We start from the raw sequence: 14,475 nt of genomic DNA on the forward strand, positions 1-14,475 counted from the left end.
CAACTTGAAAGTCACTCAGAGACCTGGACTGGCACGATGTTGACGATGTTGATTGCTGACTTCGAACAGCTTAGTGAGTCGCTTGGAGAGACGCAGTCAACATTTATTGTTGTATGTTGACCGCGTTTTTGGCCAACGACGTGAGAACGTCAAAAACGATAAAACCTTCAAGAGAAATTAAACGACACAGACAATCTTATAAAGAAAGTAAATAACACACGCAATTTTTTATAGTGGTTCTGCCCCAATGTGTTGGTAATAGCCTAATCCACTTAGAGTTGTGATTATAGATCTGTACTCAAGATCAGATGAACTGAGCCAACCGAGTTTCTTCAATACAGATTACAAGAATACAAGAATTCTTTCATATACAAGCACTTTCTCTCTCTAGAAAACTCAGACCCAAAATTTCCCCCAAAAAGTCCCTTTCTGATCCCATAAGCCATATATTTATAGGCTTAGGATCATACATCTGCTCTCCCCTAGAATCAGGATATTTCATTATATTTATTATATTTAAATTACAAAAATATTCAAAATGTAACAGAACCCCAAATTTGTGGGAAGAATAAGAGATTCCCGCGTATGCCCAGACCGATTCTTGTTGAAGCCGTTTCTGGGAACCTTGACGTAGTCTGCTCTACCTAGTTGATGAATATCACCTTTTGGTCGGCCATACCTCTGCTGGACAGTCATGCACTTGGCTGGTAAGACATACACTTGCTGGTAGGACATGCACTTGCTGGTAGGACATGCACTTGCTGGTAGGACATGCACTTAGCTGGTAGGACATGCACTTAGCTGGTAGGACATGCACTTGCTGGTAGGACATGCACTTAGCTGGTAGGACATGCACTTGCTGGTAGGACATGCACTTGCTGGTCGGACATGCACATGACCGATCAGCCAATATCATTCCTAGCAATGTCACTCCTGGGCAGCAATGTCACTCCTGGGCAGCAATGTCACTCCTAGGCAGCAATGTCATTACTGGGTAGACAAGTCACTCCTGGGCAGACAAGTCATTCCTGGTCGGTCATGACACTTCTCAAGCCAGTCAAAATTCTTCATCAGTCTACCGGGTAACTTTATCACAACTCTGAGGAGTCCATGTATTTATTGACTATTTAATGTGTCTTTTATGGACCATGTACTGCCACTTGTCACCTCTATTGCCATGTCATCGATCTCCAATTTTTGGGGATAACATTGTAACTTCCCTATAATAAAGGGATATTTATTAGTAAGTTATACGCCCCTGGTCTTCAGGGGACGTTTCCTTGTATATAGGAGTTATATGCTTTTAAAGCCATTAAATTTATTAATGTAAAGGATAACTTCCCAGAAATGTGTGGGATAGTATCCTGAAACTTCCTCTATAAATAGAGAAGTCATGTGCCTTTGTAAGGGACCGAAATTTTATAATCTTGAGAGAAACTCTGGAGAATTCATCTCTGAAGAATTTCCAGAAATTTCCTAAGTTCTAATAACAAAGACTCGTGGACTAGGTAGAGTTAACTGCTGAACCACGTAAAAAATCCTCCTTGTTTTATTGTATTTTCTGGCCATAATTATTTACTGTTTACGTGCTCTATATTTCAAGTTGACGAAAAATGGCGTCAACAGTTTGGTGCTTTCATTGAGAGCCTTAAGCAGTACGATCCCTGAACAAGTTATGGCCGCAAACGATCAAAACATTCCTGAAGAAAACTATCCAAGACGCCTTGGGAAGCAGCCAATGGTAAACCCGGATATTGAAGAGAGAAGCAAGTCCTCCGATTCTCGGGGACCACCAGCATCTCCAAGGGATGAAGATATGTACTACAATCCTGAACGGTACGTTCCCATTGTGGAACTTGAAAACCGGCAGCTGAAACAACAATTGGCTGGAGCCAATAAACGGAATGAGGAGTTGGCTAGGTTAGCCGCAGAGGCTCAAGCGGCTCAGCCCCCACCTCCACGTGAAAACCAAGCCCCTCCTCCGAGGGACATGCATGTTCCTCCCCGTAGGCCTCGTGGGCGTCCACGAAAAAATGCTGCCACAAGAAGGCCGGAACAAACTTCGGCACCAGCAGAGCCATCCGCTCCCTCGAGACCCCAGAGAAGTACCCGAGCTAGGGCCCCGGTTAATCCACCTGTGAAGGTACCAGCGGGAACTGAGAACAACCGAGCCCCTGCAGAGGCTTGGACTCAAGTCCCTGGAAACACACAGAATGCAACCAACCCATCTCGGGCAAACTCCGGACCGTCCAGGCCACGAAATGGGTGGCAGCCACCATCACCCATACAATTCCCTCCATCACCTATAAGATACCCTTCACCACCTCACAAGAACGCTCAACCAGTTCGTTATGATGAGGAAAGACGTGCGGGAAGGAGGCAAGGGAATAGAGAAACCTTCAGGGCGGGGAGAGGCGCCCAGTCTATAAGAAGTCAAATTTCCCAGTCTCGAACTGCAGAGACGATGTAGCATGAAAGAGACCCATCTCAAAATAATCATGCGACGAGTCTTACCAGTGACGACTCAGGAGATACTAGATCAGTCAGTATGTATGATCGAGGTCGAAAGAATACTAGGAGCTGCAGGAATCGCTCCGACCTGCGGGAACACTTGAATCAAAATCGGGGTAATGTTAACCCGACAAACCCGGACCTGAGAGATCGCCTAAATGGGCGTAAAGATCCCCTGCGGAGGCGCGAGCCTGGAATTGTGATCAATGACAGCCAATTTCAGGCAAGACCCCTCGCGGACTCGGTCCAGGAAAGAATTGATCAGTTGGAGAAGGCCTTCAGACTTTTGCAAAATGAGCAAGGCTGAGGTCGGCATAAGGATTCTGACGAGGAGCTTGAACCATTCACTCCCCATATTTCCAATACTCCGTTTCCTCAAGGATTTCGGATCCCTCATGTCCCAACTTTTGAGGGAAAATCCGACCCGTACAACCATCTGAGTACATTCAATACCATAATGAGAGCAAGTAACGTGGGTTACGAGCTCAGGTGTATGTTATTTCCAGCATCGCTTACGGGACCAGCCAAGAGCTTGTTCGAGAAATATAAAAGACATTCAATCACTTCTTGGGATCAGCTGTCTAAGGACGTCAAGAAGCAGTTCAGAGCCATGATGGGGGTTGGACCTGAGGCATCAACTCTGACTAATGTTCGGCAGTAACCAGGTGAGACATTAAAAAGTTACCTTATGAGGTTTAACTTGGAAGTTTCACAAGCTCGAAATGTGGATGACAGCGGTCATCTAATGGTTGTCCAAGCTGGAGTAATGCCAGGAAGTGCTCTTTGGGAAGACATGCAGAGAAAACCGGTGAGGTCCCTAACCGAGTTTAACAAATGAGCACAGAGGTTTGCCAATGTAGAGGAGGCGAGGTCGACACTGAATATGACCTTCCAGCCCGTAACTACAATGATAAACGTAAACTCTGCCTCAACCTCGGCGGACCCACCAGCCTCAAAGCCTGCCGCGAAAAACCCTTCCAAGAGAAAGAAGAACAAGGGAGTAACCCCGAGGCCGAAGGAGGAAAGAAAAAGAAGGGGGAAAGATACTTCTCCGTGTACAAAGTGTACACCGAGCTCAACGAGTCTCGGGAGAACATATACCTGGCTAATGAAAACCAGGTCCCTTTCAGACGTCTAGACCCCATGAGAAATCAGAAGTCCAAGAGGGACTCCAACAAATATTGTCGATTTCACAGAGACACTGGGCACACTACTGATGAGTGCTGATAGTTGAAAGACGAGATCGAAGGATTGATCTCGAGAGGCTACTTTAGACAATATGTCAAAAACTAGAATACTAATTAGGCGTCTACAAGCCAGAGGGCAGCTGCGCCACAACCTGTACAAAACAACAATTCCTGGGCGAGGGAAGAAGATAGGCCCCCTCCAATTGGTGGAGAAGACGTGATAACCATCTCGGGAGGGCCTCATCTCACGGGCATGGGCAGAAATGCCCAAAAAAGATATGTGAATGAGCTAAAAACTGGGGACGGGTCTCCTTATGAACCCGAACCTAGAGCTCCAAAAAGTCAAAAGATTGAGTCCCAACCAATAACCTTTACTGAGGACGACGCGTCCCATGTTCAGTTTCCTCACCATGATCCACTGGTCATCACTCTCCAGCTGACAAATAAGAGAGTTCACCGAGTTCTCATAGACAATGGGAGCTCAGTAAACATTCTCTATAAGGCCACCCTAGAGAAAATGGGACTCACTCTTCGCGACCTGAAAGCATGTGCGACAACACTATACGGTTTTTCAGGAGAAGGGACCGCTTGCATGGGATCCATTGAACTCCCTATAACCTTAGGAGACTACCCAGTATCAACAACCAAGATGATGGAGTTCGTAGTAGTAGACCTGCCTTCGGCCTACAACGTGCTACTCGGAAGACCCGCCCTAGTAGGGCTGGGGGCAGTCTTGTCTGTGAGGCATCTGGCCATTAAGTTCCCTACTCCTAGTGGCATCGGGACGTTGAAGGGAGACCAGTTGGCTGGAAGGGAATGCTATAGCATCTCCCTAAGAGGAAAGAAATAGATGAGCGCACAGACACTCATCATTATTCAAAATAAGGATGGGACGATCTTGGAGATAGATGAAGAAATCAACCCAAGGGTGGAGGAGAAAGCTGACCTCGAACCATTGGAAGAGCTTGAAGAAATCAAGCTCGAAGAGTCAGATCCTTCCAAAATGATAAAGGTCGGGAAACATCTCCAGGAGGAAACTAAATAGCAATTAATTTGCTTCTTGAAGAAAAACCAGGATGTCTTCGCGTGGTCACATTCGGACATGGTAGGAATAAGTCTGAACATAGCGAGCCACGCTCTAAATATCGATAAAAGCTTCCCACCGAGGCAACAAAAGCGAAGACAACTGGACGACAATAGAAAAAAGGCACTGAAAGAGGAGGTCGACAGGTTAAAAGCAAATCGATTCATTAGGGATGCTTTTTACCTTGACTGGGTAGCCAATCCGGTGTTGGTCCCAAAGCCTAATGGGACATGACGAACTTGCATTGACTATTCGAACCTCAACAAGGCTTGTCCAAAGGACTGTTTTCCCTTACCGAGGATTGACCAGCTCGTGGATGCCACGGCAGGGCATGGACTGATGTCGTTCATGGATGCCTATTCTGGATATAACCAGATTGCCATGCATGCCCCTGACCAGGAACATACGAGCTTTATAATAGACAAAGGACAATATTGTTATAACGTCATGCCATTCAGGCTCAAAAATGCTGGGGCCACATACCAGCGGCTCGTGAACATGATGTTTTCAGAGCAAATAGGGAACAACATGGAAGTTTATGTTGATGACATGCTCGTCAAGTCTTAACTTAACAATAACCATGTTGATGATCTTGAAGAGTGTTTTGCCGTGCTCCGGAAGTATAACATGAAGCTTAACCCTCAGAAATGCTCATTTGGGGTATCATCCGGAAAATTCCTGGGTTTCATTGTAAACGCTCGTGGAATAGAAGCTAACCCAGACAAGATCCAGGCCCTGATCGACATGCCCTCACCTCGAAGACACAAAGATGTCCAAAGTTTGACCGGCAGGATGGCGGCACTAAGTAGGTTTATCTCGAAATCTACAGACCGTTGTCTTCCATTTTTCAACCTATTGAGGGGAGGCAAGAAATTTGAATGGACGGAAGAGTGCGAGCTGGCCTTCCAGGAGCTTAAAAAACACCTCGTAGAACCCCCCATCTTATCAAAACCTATTACAGGAGAAGTGCTATACTTATATCTTGCCACTACCGAGCACGCAATAAGTGTAGTGCTCGTGCGAGAAGAAGAAAAGATACAGAGGCCCGTATATTACATCAGTAAAAGATTACTGTGGGTAGAGTCGAGATACCCCTTGATGGAAAATCTAGCTCTCAGCTTAATTCATTCATCTCGAAAACTTCGACCTTACTTTCAGGCGCACCCCATCCATGTATTAACTGATCAATCACTGAGGCAAGTCTTGTCTAAGCCAGAAGCTTCAGGTCGACTTCTTAAATGGGCGGTTGAACTTGGGAAATTGGAGATCACCTACCACCCAAGGAAAACCATTGGGGCACAGGCCTTGGCAGACTTTATAGTGGAATGTACTGGCATGACCAACGATGAAGTTATAACCCCGGCCCACAAGCTGTGGAAACTTTACGTCGATGGGTCATCTAATGAGAATGGATCGGGGGCAGGGGTCATTTTGATTACTCCCGCAGGAAGCAGATTTCATTCTGCCTTAAGATTCGACTTCAACGCATCGAATAACGAGGCCGAATACGAGGCTTTACTGGCGGGACTCCGTATAGCCAAAGAGCTCAAAGCTAAAGCAATACATTGCTACAGCGACTCCCAGCTTGTGGTTAACCATATTTTGGGAGAATACCAGGCTCGTGGCACGAAAATGGTAGCTTACTTAGAAAAGGCAAAGTCCGCATTGGAACATTTCGAGTTTTATGCGATCGAACAGGTTCCTCGAGAGCAAAACTCAAATGTAGATGCCTTAGCTCGGCTCGCTACTTCCACCAAGAATGATGAGCTAAATGTTGTCCCAATAGAACATCTCTCGACGCCTAGAATTAACAAGTCGGAGCAGGAAGACGTGTGTATGATTGATTCCGAGCCTACCTGGATGACCCCGATAGTCGAATATCTCGAGACCGGCGTCCTTCCGAAAGATCGGAACCAGGCTCGAAAGTTAATGTATCAAATTCCTCGTTACACCATTTTGGATGGAAAGCTGTATAGAAGGGGATATTCCATGCCATTAGTTCGGTGTGTGACTCCACCCGAAGCCAAGAAGATCATTGAAGAAATACATGAAGGGTTCTGTGGAGACCATACTGGGGGGCATAGCCTGTCCAAGAAAATCATACGCCAAGGTTATTTCTGGCCTACCATCAAATCGAATTCTTTCGAATACGTAAAGACGTGTGATAAGTGCCAACGGTTCGCCACGATTCCTCGAGCTCCACCATCCGAGCTGACCATGATGACTTCCCCATGGCCATTTGCGGTATGGGGAATCGACCTCATAGGCTCTCTCCCAACTGGCAAGGGCGGAGTGAAGTATGCTGTAGTTGCCGTAGACTACTTCACGAAGTGGACAGAAGCTGAACCGTTAGCAACAATAACCTCCAAGAAAGTCCTTGACTTCGTGGTAAAGAACATTGTATGCCAAGGAAAATTGTATCCGACAAAGGAACCCAGTTCGATAGCGACTTGTTCACCAACTTTTGCGAGAAAAATGGAATAATAAAGAGTTTTTCATCAGTAGCTCATCCCCAGGCGAATGGCCAGGTCGAAGCTGTAAACAAAACTCTCAAGAGTTCGCTAAAGAAAAAGTTGGAGGAAGCAAAAGGACGATGGCCCGAAGAATTGCCCCAAGTCCTATGGGGATTTAGGACTACAGCCCAAACATCAATAGGACATACCCCGTTCTCTCTGGCGTACGGTTGCGAGGCTATGTTGCCTGTTGAGGTCGAAATTCCTACAATTCGAATCCACACTCATGACCAAAGCTCGAACCACACTCAGCTCGAAGAAACCTTAGACCTGATTGAAGAAAGAAGAAACGAAGCTCAATTAAGAAACGCTGCATACCAACAGCGAGCTACCAGGTACTTCAACAAGAGAGTTCGAGATCGAAAGTTCGGTGTGGGAGATTTGGTGCTAAGGCGTGTATTTTTGGCAACGCGAGATCCAGCAGCTGGTGTGCTCGGGCCAAATTGGGAAGGACCCTACCAGATAAAGTCAGTCATCCGATCCGGTGTCTACAAGCTAGCAAGATTGGATGGGAGCCTAATACCGCGAGCATGGAATGACGAACACCTAAGACCTTACTATCAATAGTGTAGGAAGGATGTTGCCTGTAACCATGCTTGTCTATTTGTACTGTTTTGCCTACTTTTGGATTTTATCAAATAAAGAGTTATTTCGTCTGATATGATTTATTTTTGCAATCTCTCTTAATCTAATAACCTATGGTCACATTCATAGGATATTAAGGGGGCATCATTGGTATATTTATAAATACCACTAGTTTGAAAAATAAATTAAGATATACGAAATACATACAAGTGTTTGGATGTAACCAAATGCGCGGATAATTTGGATATAACCGAATTATTAAAAACATATAAGTGTTTGGATGTAACAAAATGCGCGAGCTAAGGTAATTTGGATATAACCGAATTATCAAAAACATATAAGTTTATGGATTACAAACCAATCACAACCTTAACAAGTTTGGAGCAAACTAGCTAAAACTAATCGATGATAAGTTGGAACATAAACCCACTTTGAGTTAAGTCGAGATCGAGGCTGGAGTATCTTATAAAACAATAGTTTCGAACTCATAATCTCGGAGAGATAACCGAGGACGAGAAAAAGTAACTAAAAAATAAGATATAACTAAACCGTTTGCATTACACACCATACAAGTACTTTCGGGTACATGGTTAAAGTAATATCTGACCTTGATGAATAACGAGATCGGAAGCGGATAATTCGAGCAAACTGTGCATGAATGCATTGAACCTTGAGCCTAAATCCAACCTATGTTTGTGTGAATAAACAAACATACGTGATTCTTTAATATAAAAAGTGCAAAATATTTTGAATCAAGAAATATAAAGCATATATATTAAAAGAAAAGAAAAAGAAATTGTATCAGCCCTACGGGCATAAATTAAAACAATCACAAAAATTAAGGGACGCAACCCCGAGATGAGATCCAAGAAGGAGCAGTCTCCTTAGACTTCTCAGCACCAACAACACTAGACTCTCCAGGACGAATAGCATGACTATCCTTCTGAGCAGCCTCCCAAGCAGCCTGAGCAGCCTCCTCCGCGTCAAGCCAAGCTTGCCATTTTTCCACAAATCCTTCCTCGAAGAGCCTAGGAAGCTGGTATCAAGATTAGCGTTGCTAGCCCAGATCCTGTACATGGCTTGATCGACCGCTTTGTCCTTCTTCCCTTTGAACTCAGTAAGGAGGCGAGCCTTTTCATTTTTGATTATCTCGAAAGTGGCAGCCTTCTCCTCCTCGAGCTTGGCATTAGCTTTCTCCAGCTCCGTAAGCTGAGCCTTCACCTTTTCAAGCTCTGTCTTCGAGTCCTTGAGTTCATCAGCCGTTTTAAGCTGGAGATTCCTCAACTCCTGGGCCAGAGACATGCTCGTGTGCACCTCATTGGTCAGCTTATAATTAAGCTGAGCCTAGACGACAAGAGCCTGAAACACAAAGAGATTGAATTAGAACATAAGCCAAGTCACATAAGCAATTAAAAGTAAGTTGTGAAAATTACTGCGGCAGTAAGTTCAATACTCTTATCATAGAGAGTATTACAGTCTCGGGCTTTATTCACAAACTCATAGTGATCAGCGTCGAATCCTGTAAGACTCTGACCCACCCGAGAAAGGATATTCGAGCCAATTACAGCTCCGTGGGCCCCGACGGCACTATCAAGCACGAACTCATCAACATGAGGTCGGGCCGACGGCAGGAGTGACTTGGAGGTTGAGGGTTTCTTTGGGGGTTGGCCTAGTGTTGGAGGAATTGTAGCCAAAGGAAGCATGGCTGGTGCGGCCGAGACGGATGCGTCGACCTGGGCATTCGGGTCCTCAGCTGTGCTCGCAGTAGTTGGAGCTGGTGGAGTCTTCTCAATGCGCTTGAGGATTTTGGAGGGTCGGTCTAACCTCTGCGAGCCTCTCAGGCGTTTACTCTTTTGAGCCCCCTCGCCACTGTAGAGCATGACGTCAAGGTCAGAGTCCATAGCACCTGCACAGTTGCAATCAAGACTTAGCATGGTGCTAACAAACGTATAAGATATAAAAAAAAACAAGTGGAGAAAAACCTAACTGGAACTCTCCTCCGAGCTTGAGCTCGGAGACCATGAAATTCCCCCATCTTCAGAAGAGGCGGGGGGAGTACCTTCCCTATAGGTGGACGTCAACCTCGAAAGGTCCCTATAGTCGTTGGTCCCATATTGGACGGCTATTCCGTCCCATACCTCGTTCAGGCTATACATAGTGTCATATTTCCTGAGCCAGCTATCGAACCTATGAACCCGTTCATCTACCCAAGTCCATACATAAAAATGATCCCTATCATCCTCGCACAATACTAACCTATCGGGTTTGTGTTTTAGTAAGGTGGGGGACCATATTTTTGAGCTTAGGATGACTGTACCTTGATCATCCGAGCCCGAGCTCGAGGTTTCATCGTTGGCCTCGTTCCCTGATTGCGGGCTCCTTCGGCAAACTGGAGGCGGGGGCCTCACCTCTCTCCTTGGGGGGAGGATGCCTGTTGGCAAGGGCACGAGCTCTCAGCGGTTGTATTTTTTGTTGAACCAGTCCGAGGTGGATTGGCCATCTCCCAAGAGCCCACAAGCTCGAAGTTTACCTTCATGCAAAAGGTATGAGAGCGATCTCCTACCATAAGGGAGTTGGAGCAGGGTCTCCCTACGCTCCTTCATCTCGTCAAAAGGAGTGGGACGACGATAGTTGGTTGGAAAATAAAATACATTTCAACTAAGTACAAGCCTATAGACAAAAGTTCGAGCACAGAGATAAAGGAGGTCGGGGTACTTACGAATCCGTCTGAATGAATAATATTGAGACGGAGATAGGCCATCCGTCCAGAAGAAGGCCGTCTTAAAATCAGGAGGATGATTGGGAAGATCCTTAAACATCTTTTTCTCCTTCAGGTAGCTCGAAAGGTAATAGAAGTCGTCTCCTCCTCGAGCTCGGGAGGGATTTCTTTTCAAGTAGAAAAGATACAGGATCTCATCTGGCGTCGGTCCTTCCCACTTCAGCTCGTGGTATATCGACCTCAGGGCAGACAAAACCCTGTATGAATTAGTGTTGAGCTGGAATGGAGCCAACCCAACAAAGTCCGTGAAGTCCTTGAAGAAAGACTTCAAAGGCAGTATCGCTCCTGCCTTCATATGCTCCTGGCTCCAAGCCGCATACCTCAGCTTGTTGTTAGGATTTCCATCTCCTGGAGAGCGGCAACTTCGCTCGTGGGAGGTAGGGGCTCGACACCTTAACGAGCCTGACAATCTTATACCGTGAAAAGCCAAGATATCATTTATCTGACCTAGCGAGGTAACTGAGCTCCAATAATGCTCGGCCTCGAAAATTTTCCTCCTCGGCTGCGAGGTGGAGGGCTCCCCCATCAATGAAAATTTAAGATCTCCCGGGTTGTACGTGACTGTCACTTTTAGCCTGGGATCGAGGGGGATCGGTTTGGGCCCTGAGTCAGATTCCGGATAAAGAGCCTCTTGAAGGATTTTTCTCTTCTTCTCTATGACCTCGATGATTTGACGATGATAATGAGCTCGGGTTTCTTCTTTTTCGCAAGCTAGCTCGTGTTCACGAATCAGGCGCTGGTTCCGGGCGAACAACGACTCCGGGCTAGGAGTTTTTGGCGAATACGGGATGGCAAGCAGCGACCCACCCGTCTTTCCAGATTCTGTGACATCTAGCGAGAAAGAAAAAATGGTGAGGGCCATGCATGCAAGGAGTCAAGAATAACGAGCTTGGTGAAACAAGCTCGGAAGTGCTTGTGTACGAGACGAGCTCGATCCTGGAAACCCGATTAAGGGTCACGACGTGTATTCCACGAAAAAAAAGGAGGGAAGTGGGTCTAATTTTTTAGAATCTCGAAATATCAGGGAAAAAGGTGGCGGTTATTCAAAAATAGTATTCTTGGGTATCGTGCGTTCTTTAAAACCAAGAGTTTGTACCCAATATCTTGGTGTGCAAGATACTTCTTCCAAATTTTGAAAACCTAGAAAAAAGAGACCATGTTTGGATCTTTCTACATATAAACTGGATTTAGAACTAGTAATGGGAGAACCTAAACCTAATATCTATTGATCAAAGCGTTCTAGTATATCAAACTACAAAATGAACTAGTGCATTCCCAAGAACTAAAAAACAGCAAAGCCAAAAATTGATAAAAAAAGAAGAGAAAATCATCAGATAATTACGCAATGAAGATGGCGATTGCAGAGAAATCGTTGATTGAAGGAGAGGCTGCAGGTATAATCTCACGGTCTCGAACAAGATGGCGGTCCTTTGCTTCTTTGGCTGGGAGAACATGCAAAAGCAAAAAGCTTTCTGGGATGGCCTTTGGTTTTTTCTCTCTTCTTTTTTCCTCTGATGAACGTAAAGGTAAAAGGAAGAAGATGACTAGGGCCTTATATATAGACGATCAGAAGTGGTAAAAAGGGGTTAATCCAAGCCATTGGCCAGGATCCTTATCAAATCCGACGGCTAGGGATATACGACAAGATGGTACCAAAAAGGTGGCAGGCGGACGATCGCGGGCAGATTTCCAAGGTACTCGAGTACCTTGAATGAGCAATACCCAACTAACACACGTCCATACTCGAATATGTGTGACGGTACAGTTCCCAAAGAAAGTAGTTCAAAAGTTTCCTTCTCATAGGATTCGAACAAATACTTTTGAGGGGAAAAATGTTACACCCAGATTTCGAGCCTTGAGAATTGTGATCTCGAAAGCTGGATTTGTCAGGTGTGAGCTCGCAATATCTAGAATACGTGTTCGCAACCTAGGCGTCGAACCTTCAAAGCAGGTGGCAACCTTGAAGATGGGCAGCCTCGAAGTCCTTACAAGCTCGAAAGATAGAATATCGGAGTACGTCCATTGTCGGGTGACCTCGGATCAAGTGGCCCGAGCTTGCATGAGTGTGAGCTCGGGGTAAGGCAGCCTCAATGGTATTTACCCTTTCCAAGTTGATCTCAAGAAAATAATACAACTCGAAAGTCACTCAGAGACCTGGACTGGCACGATGCTGACGATGTTGATTGCTGACTTCGAACAGCTTAGTGAGTCGCTTGGAGAGACGCGGTCAACATTTATTGTTGTAACTTCCCTATAATAAAGGGATATTTATTAGTCAGTTATACGCCCCCTGGTCTTCAGGGGACGTTTCCTTGTATATAGGAGTTATAGGCTTTTAAAGCCATTAAATTTATTAATGTAAATGATAACTTCCCAGAAACGTGTGAGATAGTATCCTGAAACTTCCTCTATAAATAGAGAAGTCCTGTGCCTTTGTAAGGGACCGAAATTTTTTAATCTTGAGAGAAACTCTGGAGAATTCATCTCTGAAGAATTTCCAGAAATTTCCTAAGTTCTAATAACAAAGACTCGTGGACTAGGCAAAGTTAACTGCTGAACCATGTAAAAAATCCTCCTTGTTTTATTGTATTTTCTGGCCATACTTATTTACTGTTTACGTGCTTTACATTTCAAGTTGACGAAAAACGGCGTCAACAACGACCATATAAAATATATAATAAGATCATATAAAATATAAATCATGATCCTTTAAAATCTAAACCACGACTCATTAAGATTTAAATCACTAGTCTTTAAAATTTAAACCAAGACTTAAAATTTAAATCATGATTCTTTAAAATTTAAACCACAAGGCTTAAAAGTTATACTACTAGGCTTAAAAAAATAAAATGTATAAATTTTTAGCTATTAATTTAACTATGTATTTGTTGTGTTTCTTTGTTATTAAATATTATTTAAAGCTATTAACTAACAGTAAAAAGAGTTAGATATGATGGTTATGTGACTTCTTATGCTATCCTAATGGGTATGTGGTTGACTCTTGGCAACTACAATTGATACAATTTTTTTATAGCATGTCTGGACACTTTGTGTAGAGTAAGGGTATAATGAGAACATTCATTATAAATCTGTGTATAAAAGTAAGAGAAATATTAAATGGGTAAAAAATAAAATGACTATCTAAAAGTGAGCACCTAGTCTAATTTCTTCCAATATAATAAATAAAAAATGACATTTATTGTTGGGTCATACTATATTCTGTGCCAAATTTGACACAATTTTTAGTGTGCGACAAATTTGACATATTTTAGAATATCATTAGTGTGATATTTTTGCTAAAATGTATTAAATATAACAATGCAACACCTTTTTACATTCCATTAAAGATGCTCTCATGGCTCAATTAATGCAATTCAAATTCAACAGCTAGTCAGCTAACACGTACGTGAGACACGTTCCTTATGTAAGAATGTGCTAAAAACGTGAGTGATTATTTTGGCTATCATATTTTGAAACCGTTCCTAAAGTTTACATACATATTACTCAAATAATTTATTTTTAGTCTTAAAAATGGCTAACTCACAACAAACATCATCAATATATATATAGTTTTGAGTTAAAATTACTTTAGTGACATAATTTGTGAATAAATATATTTTTTTGTTTGTTATAAGTGTTTCATTCAAATTAATTGTAATATATAGTCACAAATAATTGTAGTATGGCGGCTAAATGATATATACTTGTATTTTTTTTTTTAATAGTGTGTGTGTATACATGTTCTTTTTGAGCAAAAGGAATTTAGACTTTGAAGCAATGCAAATCATAGTCTTGTACGTTTGTACTACTACCACC

The sequence above is a fragment of the Humulus lupulus genome, chromosome 3 (assembly GCF_963169125.1).
Source record: "Humulus lupulus chromosome 3, drHumLupu1.1, whole genome shotgun sequence".
Lineage (NCBI taxonomy): Eukaryota > Viridiplantae > Streptophyta > Magnoliopsida > Rosales > Cannabaceae > Humulus > Humulus lupulus.